The sequence below is a fragment of the Lynx rufus genome, unplaced genomic scaffold (genome assembly GCF_022079265.1).
Source record: "Lynx rufus isolate CCGP_SWC_20201006 ecotype Redwood Valley unplaced genomic scaffold, mLynRuf1.p SCAF_17, whole genome shotgun sequence".
Taxonomy (NCBI): domain Eukaryota; kingdom Metazoa; phylum Chordata; class Mammalia; order Carnivora; family Felidae; genus Lynx; species Lynx rufus.
In genome coordinates this window covers 10,060,347-10,066,707 of record NW_025814831.1, presented here as the reverse complement: position 1 = coordinate 10,066,707, position 6,361 = coordinate 10,060,347, and positions in this window count along the sequence as shown.

Sequence of the window (6,361 nt, the reverse complement as noted above, 5' to 3'; positions counted from 1 at the left end):
AGAGAAAGAAAATAAAGAACCCATAATTGGCCACAGCAGCCCTGGCTCCTAGGAGAGAGAGACATAGTTTCTTTTTGGGATTGTCTTTTATTTACCAGAACACAGTGATGGGGCATTGAATCACTGATGAGCTAGCCCCGAGGCAAACAGAACGAGTTGTTCTGCACACTAAAGTAAGAATATTAGCTTTTCAAGGATTAGCTATAGAAGGAAGGGTCTGGGAGGGAGGGAGGAGCCCAAAAAGAAGTGTTGGGCTTAATGGGGGAGGGGAAGGAAGGGGAGGGGAGGGGTGATAATGTAGCAGTGGCTGAGTTTTGCAAAACGAGGGTCTAATATCCCACTGTAAGGTATCGTCTGAATGTTAACCCACAAACCTCCCCAAACCCTCAAACTTAACTCCAAACAAGCCCCCAAAGTCTGTCACCTACAGTGGTGAAGGAATCCGAGCGGTGCCCAGTGTGGGATGAAGTGATGTGTCTGGAACAAGAACGAGACGCCTGGCGGAGCATCCAGAAACCAGACGAAATCAGCGGATGCTGGCGCTCTGAAGTAAGGGGTGATGATGGGGAGGAGTGTGAGGCCCTACTGGAGTGACAGTGAAGGGTGACATGGAGGTGGCAGAGTCAGGCTAAGTTCAATCTTTTTTTTTTTTTTTTTAACTATAGAAAACGGGTCTGTTGATGTTTTGTGAGTCACAAGGAAAAAACTCTACGGTCTACAGAATCATACAATTGTGTTGACGGTAGTTCAGCAGGATAATAGGGGGCTTTGACCTAGCATGACAGGTGGTCCTGGAGGTGGCCTAATCTTGACCTCTTAAGTATGCCATTTTATGTTGGAGGAGCCAAGCATCTCCAAGTGCACGCCCTCCTGCCCCGCCGAGATCTTAACCATATCACAAGAAATGTTAATTTACGTCACAGTGTGTAGAGTGGACAAAGCTTGGCCTTGGGGGTAAAAACAGATGTGTATTCAATGAAAGGGTGGACCTACACCGGCCACCTCCATCTTGTTCTGTGTCCTCCACCTTGACCACGCCTCCTCCCCTTGAGTAACCTCCCGCTCACCCGTTCAAACTTCCCAATCAAAACACGCCCGGCGACCTGCATAACAGGACTCCGACCCTTCCCCAGCCAATCGGCTGACGCCACAGCCATTACCTCACCAACTGCCCCTAGACCCCTATAAAACCTTTGTGCTTTTGAAACTCGCTCCCTCCCTCCGGTATCTCACCTCTGCGTCGGTGCAGGTAGGGGATTGAGCTCGAGCTAGCTCGAATAAAGGCTCTTTGCTTTTGCATCGGACTCGGCTCCCTGGTGGTCTTTGGGGATCACGAATTCTGGGCATAACATTTGGGGGCTCGTCTGGGATCCCCAAGACCCCCAAGGGACCGCCAACCCAGAGAGCCTGACTGGCCACGGTTAGTGTCTGTTCGTTCCGTCTTTTCTGTGTGAGCTCATTTCTAAAATTCTGATAGTGCCTGACACTGTCTAAGTGGACGCACTGGAGGACCACGGGCCAGGAGTTTCGGAAGACGTTCCGATCCTCCCTTTTGGAGGGACGTGGAATCCCCTCATAGGTTTTGGAGGGACGTGGAAGCCCCTCATCGGTTTTGGAGGGACGTGGAAGCCCCTCAAAGGTCTGAGCTAGCTTTCAGTTTTGCTTCCATGGAGTTGGAAGACTGTCTCTAAGGGCCCTCTGTTTGTCTGTTTGTCTGTTTCTCTGTTTTGTTCTGTGGACTTACTGGACGGATGTTATGGGACAGACTCAGACTACCCCTCTGCCCACCCTCTTGGCTTAGGCCCTTCCTAGCCCCACTCCCTCCGGAGCCAAAACCCATTCTTGCTTTGCAGGGGACCAAGAAGAAGGAAAACAAGAAAAGCCTTACTCAGCCTTCAGCACCCCTCTACCCTGTCCTACAAGGGGGGACTGAAGAAGAATTAATTTTTCCTCCCCCGTATAACCCCCCTAGGATGCCGGAAGAACACCATCCTCCCCCTCCAGGGGAGGCAGACGCTGTTCCGAGAGCGGGAGGCGGAAACCCTCCAGTGGGAAGCCCGCCCTTTACTAGACAAAGGGCTCAGAGGGAGCAATCCGCCTCCACCGCCGGCTCCACTGTTCTGCCCCTGCGAGCCACCGGACCCCCAGAGGCAGAGGGGAATCAGCCCCATCACTATTGGCCTTTCGCCACTAGTGACCTCTACAATTGGAAAGCTCAGAATCCTAAGTTTTCCGAGAAACGGCAGGGCTTATTGATTTATTAGACTCTGTTCTTTTTACCCATCAGCCCACGTGGGACGATTGCCAGCAGCTTATGCAGGTCCTGTTCACGACTGAACAGGAAAGAGAAAGAATCCTCAATGGGGCCCGAAAACTAGTTCGGGCGCAGATGGGAATCCCACCGCCAACCAGTCCCAGATAGATGCCTCCTTCCCCCTAACTCGGCCCCAGTGGGATTTCAACACGGCAGAAGGTAAGGAGAGGCTCCGGGTCTACCGCCAGACTCTAATGGGGGGTCTCTGAATGGCTGCTAGAAAGCCAACCAATTTGGCCAAGGTAGGAAATATACAACAGGGAAAAGATGAATCTCCGGCTGCCTTTTTAGAACGGATCATGGAGGCATTCCGTACCTATACCCCCATCAATCCAGAGGCTCCGGAAAGCAAGGCAGCTGTTATCATGGCCTTTGTAAACCAATCGGCCATAGACATTAGGAGAAAATTACAGAAAATAGATAGACTAGGAGAAAAAGTCTGCAGGACTTACTGGTGGTAGCCGAAAAGGTATATAATACCCGGGAGCCTCCTGAGGACAAGCAGGCTCGCGCCATGGCGGCTGCCAGCAGTAAGCAGACTCGAGACCTGGCCGGAATACTGCTAGCTGCCACTGCTGACTCCCCCGAGGAACGAGACCGCCGTCTCCGGCAGCTGGCAGACGACGCAAGAGAAGGGAAAGGAACCACCAAGGGGGGGGATGCAGAGGCTGCAGAAGGATCAGTGCGCATACTGCAAGGAGATAGGGCATTGGGCCCGAGATTGTCCAGAAAAAGGCCGGCGGGAAGGGAAGCAAGACTGATTGAGTAAAAGTCCTAGAGCTAGATGAACTGAGTGATTAGGGGAGTCGGGGTTCGGACCCTCTCCCCGAACCCAGGGTAACTCTTAAAGTGGAGGGGACCCCTGTTGACTTCCTTGTCGACACTGGAGCACAACATTCGGTCCTCTGTACCCCACAAGGAAAACTAGCCAGCAAGAAGTCCTGGGTACAAGGGGCAACTGGTATGAGCCAGTATTCATGGACTACCCGAAGAACGGTAGATTTGGGGACAGGCCGGGTATCCCACTCCTTTATGGTAATACCGGAATGCCCCTACCCGCTGTTAGGACGGGACTTACTGACCAAGATTGGAGCTCAGATAACTTTCAGACAAGAGGGGCCTCAGGTCACCGATGGCAAGGGCCACCCCATCCAGGTCCTGACCATGAAACTGGAGGATGAATACCGCCTCCACCAGGAGGCGCTCCCGAGAGAAGATAATATAGACAGATGGCTACAAGAATTCCCCTCGGTTTGGGCAGAGACAGGGGGGATAGGACTAGCCACTCACAGGACCCCGGTCCTGATAGAGCTGAAGCCAGGAGAAAGTCCGGTAAGGATCAAACAATACCCCATGTCTCAGGAAGGCCCGGAAGGGGATCCAGCCACACATCTGGAGACTACGAAGCCTAGGGGTACTAGTTCCTTGCCAGTCTCCCTGGAACACCCCCCTACTGCCGGTCAAAAAGCCTCACACAAATGACTACCGACCGGTACAAGACCTCCAGGAAATAAATAAGAGGGTCACGGATATACACCCAACTGTTCCCAACCCATATACTCTCTTGAGCTCCTTGGCGCCCTCCAAGGTCTGGTATACTGTACTAGATTGAAAGGACGCCTTCTTCCGTCTGCCGCTGGCACCCCAAAGCCAACCCTTGTTCGCCTTCGAGTGGCATGATCCGGAGGAGGGCTACAGTGGGCAACTCACCTGGACACGGCTACCTCAGGGATTCAAAAATTCGCCCACCATCTTCGACGAGGCACTACACGAGGACCTGGGTGAGTACAGAAGGGAGCACCCTGGCCTCACCCTCCTACAGTACGTAGATGACATCCTGATTGCTGCCGACACAGCCAAAGACTGTGAGCGAGGGACCCAGGACCTGCTGGCTACCCTGGGGGCCTTAGGGTACCAGGCATCCACGAAGAAGGCTCAGATATGCAGGGTAAGTTACCTGGGATATATCCTGGAGGGCGGACAGCAGCGGTTATCAGATGCCAGAAAAGAAACTGTCCTAAAGATCCCTACTCCCACCTCCCGAAGAGAAGTGAGGGAATTCCTAGGATCAATCGGCTACTGCCGCCTCTGGGTTCCAGGTTTTGCTGAGATCACCAGGCCCCTATATGAAGCTACCAAAGAGGGGAAAACATTTAAATGGGCTGAAAAAGAATCAGTTACAAAAGGCCCTCCTAAGTGCCCCAGCCCTGGGCCTACCAGACATTACGAAGCCCTTCCACCTCTTTGTAGACGAACATAAGGGAATAGCAAAAGGGGTTCTAACTCAAGCCTTAGGCCCCTGGAACCGCCCAGTGGCTTAAGGACGGACTATAAAAAATAAGCAGGAGATACTTAACCTGCTTACGGCCTTATGGCTTCCTGCCAAGCTAGCCATTATCCACTGCCAAGGGCACCAAAAAGCTGATAACCCAGTAGCTAGAGGTAATCAAAAGGCTGACCAGGCAGCCAAGGCAGTAGCCCTTACTTCAGTCCCCACCATGACCATACAACTACCAGACCCGGAGACCCGGTTTTACCAGACCAGCCCAAATACTCCCAAGGAAGAGGTACAGCAGATCAAGAAACTCCCCATGGCCCAGGAGATAAAGGGATGGTGGTATACACCTAACAAGGAGCTCGTGTTGCCAGACCAGCTCGGAGTCTCAATATTAGAGCACATGCATCGGTCTACTCACATGGGGGCCCGAAAATTAAAAGACTTAATCCGACATGCCGGAATTAAGATTCACCAACAGGACACCAAAATAGAGCAAGTTGTATCTGCCTGCAAGACCTGCCAACTCACCAACGCGAGGGCCACATCAAATAAAAAAGGAACCAGGCTCAGAGGCACCAGACCAGGAGCCCAATGGGAAGTCGACTTCACTGAAGTCAAACCAGGAAAGTATGGTTATAAATATCTTTTAGTATTTACAGACACCTTCTCTGACTGGGTGAAGGCATACCCAACCAAGCATGAAACGGCTCAGATGGTGTCTAAGAAGCTACTAGAAGACATCTTACCCAGGTATGGTTTTCCTGCCATGATAGGATCAGACAATGGACCAGCTTTTATCTCGCAGGTAACACAGGCAGTAGCCAAGGCGGTGGGGGCAAACTGGAAATTACATTGTGCTTATAGGCCCCAGAACTCAGGACAGGTAGAAAGAATGAATAGAACCCTAAAAGAGACCCTTACTAAATTAACCATGGAGACTTTCGGGGACGGGGTGACTCTCCTACCATATGCCCTTTACTGGGTTAGGAACACTCCTTACACCCTGGGTTTTACTCCCTACGAGATCATGTTTGGCAGGCCACCCCCTATTATTCCCAACCTTCGAGCTGAACTTCTTGCTAAGTTTAAAGATCAAGAACTTTTTCTTTCCTTGAGAGGGCTCCAGAGGGTGCACGAGGACATTTGGCCGCGCCTCTGTGCCATCTATGAGGCTGGCCTGACCCCGACACCTCATCAGTACAGGCTGGGAGACTGGGTCTACGTCAAGAGGCACCACCGAGAGACCCTCAAGCCGCACTGGAAGGGACCCTACATCGTGGTGCTGACACCCCCACCACTCTCAAAGTAGACAGCATCGTGACCTGGGTCCATCACACCCACGTTCAGCCAGCAGACCCCTCCTTGATCCGGAAGGACTTCGTCACACTATGGGCCGTCAATTCGGGACCAACACAACCCGCTCAAGCTCAAGCTACAGCGCATTCGACCCACCTAATATTGGTAACTCTGTTAACTCTGTTTGTCATTGCTCATGCTGCTGGGAGTCCCCACACCCCCCAAAACATCACCTGGCAGATCACAGACACCAGCTCGGGGAGAATACTTAATCAGACCTCCCAGAGCCACCCCAGGGACACTTGGTTCCCAGAACTTTGCGTAGACCTCCAAACTCTGTTCCCCTTGTCACCATAAATGCAGCCAGTCCCATGATTGGGTCTGCAAGCTACATGACAAGGGGGGAATGAAAGGGCAGACCTAAGCCAGCCGACTCCATCTTGTTCTGTGTCCTCCACCTTGACCACGCCTCC